This window comes from Sinocyclocheilus rhinocerous, unplaced genomic scaffold (genome assembly GCF_001515625.1).
Source record: "Sinocyclocheilus rhinocerous isolate Xijiao unplaced genomic scaffold, SAMN03320098_v1.1 scaffold4186, whole genome shotgun sequence".
Taxonomy (NCBI): domain Eukaryota; kingdom Metazoa; phylum Chordata; class Actinopteri; order Cypriniformes; family Cyprinidae; genus Sinocyclocheilus; species Sinocyclocheilus rhinocerous.
This window is the reverse complement of record NW_015640501.1, coordinates 134,432-136,690: the sequence shown is the minus strand read 5'-3', so window position 1 is coordinate 136,690 and position 2,259 is coordinate 134,432. Positions and strand designations below refer to the sequence as shown.

Sequence of the window (2,259 nt, the reverse complement as noted above, 5' to 3'; positions counted from 1 at the left end):
TACAAGCTGATCTGCAGCTCACCACACTGCAGACGGTCCGGTCAGCGACTGACAGCTTGTGGGCTCTACAAGACAGCGAGGTGGGTGCTGAACTTACACGGCTGGTATTTTCTGGCGACGGAATACCTGGAGTGTCAGCGCTGCCATAAAAAGCTGGCCGCGTGGTCCTACGACATCCTGGACCAGCTGGATCCGGCTCACTGCAGGATGTTCCCAACTATCCTCACTTATGGGTGAGTCATGAAAAAAATATTCTTATTGTGGGCAAAAATACATAGGCAGGTGCAATTAACTACTAAAATGTTACACCATTAACTAGGCTGGAATGGTAATAATGCAACTTAAATTACTTTAAAATAATATTTACTTTAAAAAATTAATTACTCGTAATTTGTACACAAAACAAGCCTTATCTTTCTTTTGTAGTTTTTTCACAAGACACTGTGTCTGCCAGTCAAGGTTCTATTCAGAATGTGTGAACGACCCTCATTGAACTTAGTTTGACCTTTCAAAGGTGTCAAACTCAGAACAACAGCATTCCAACACCTTGAGACACTGCACCTGTCACCTATTCAGGAGTAAACGTCCCCCCATTGAGCCCAGTTTTTTTGTGTGTGGGAAACATCACACCTTTGCTCTGGAAAAAAAATAACACTTTAAATTAACATTAATAAACTTTGCCTTTGTTTGTCTGTTTATTTTAACAGGTTCTCTTGTGATATGCATGTGGCAAAGTTGATAAAAGAGCGCTCTCTCGGCAACAGCGCCACAATTCTACATCACAAACTATGTGAACAGCATAGTGAGGACTGGATGGAGAGGACCCTGCAGTACCTGTCTGCGTGTGACCGGTTTCAGGGCACCACCACACGGCCCATCACACCTCCGCCTCCCATGCTGCCTGTACCAACTGCCCAGTGGCTCCTCTCTGTCCACGCGGAGGATGTCCGGTCCCGGTATAGTGAGCTAAAAGCCAGGGTCTTTGGGCCCATCCTGAAAATGGTATTGTATTAATCACAGATTATTTAAATAGATTTGATCCTTTGTATATGTGAGGCATGTTTGGAGCTCACTGAATTGTTTTGTTTTCCAACAACAGGTGGCCAAAAAACTGGCGGGAGCTGCAGCTGGGACAGCAGCCTGGGTCACCAATGTGGGCAATGAGCACAGACAGGTCCTCATGTCTGTGCTCACCTCACATGAGGGTCAGGGACTGCTGCCCATGACCACGGGCCTGGTGAGGAGGTACGAGGCGGCTGGAGTCGCTCCCCCCACGCTCCTGTATGTGGACAGACTGCTGCTCTTCTGTGGGAACAAAATCCAGAGCAGCTGCCATGTTCAGCGGCTGGAGTGATCTGGTGGTTCGTCTTGATGTGTGGCACTTCATGCGGCGCTTTCGCTGCAGGTCTGCACACTGACAGCCACCCGCTCTATGGTCTGTTCATGGCAAAGCTCTCTGCCTGCATTTTCGTCTGGGACGAGGGAGATGTGGCCCTGCTGAGGGAGGCGAAAAGGAGGGAGCTGGAGCAACAGCAGGGCATCAGAGGCCTCACTGATGAGCAGCTGACCGGCAGGCTCACCTCCAGACAGCTGGCGCAGCACTACCGCCGCTGCACACGTGGCGTGGAGGAGACAGAGCAGCTGATCGGACAGATGCTGGAGGCCTTCAAGGACGCCAGGGAAACCATGGGCATCCCTTTGGTGGACCAGGAGAGGATGGACGTCATCTGGGACACTCAAAGGCGCCATCTTCCCTGCATCCAGGACCCTCCTGGAGTGCACCTGTACACCCAGACAGGAAGTGTTACAAAGAGAGGGCTCACACTTCCTGTGTACCGCTGCGCTCGGGGGTCCACTTCCATGGAGTCCTTCCATAACCACCTCAACCACTTCATACAGGGTAAGATTACACACATCCTCCTCGAGGTGTGTTTTGTGATAGTCTATTTCATGTCATTTGTAATTATAAATTAGTGTTAATGTTTCCTTGTTTTTTTTTTTGTAATGCACAGACTTCTGTTTTACAACCTTGTTTTCTATTTAATTTTCTTTTGTCAGGTGAGCTCATCGGGGTGGAGTACCTGAGCTCGCAGCAGTCCTTGGAGTTCAGGAAGAACTTTCGGCAGGAACCAGATGTCCCAGACGGAATCCCAGCGGACTTGGGAGATGTAGAAGTTGAGGGATTCGGGGATGAGGCAGAGGAGCAGGACCACACCATCTCCCCTCTTTCTTTAGTCTCATCCAAGGAAGCTATATGCT

At 49.4% G+C, this 2,259-nt stretch overlaps 1 pseudogene; it reads left to right on the top strand.

Moving 5' to 3' along the window:
- Window positions 1-641: 641 nt before the first annotated feature.
- Window positions 642-1,983, top strand: LOC107753332 (uncharacterized; annotated as a pseudogene).
- Window positions 1,984-2,259: the final 276 nt, after the last annotated feature.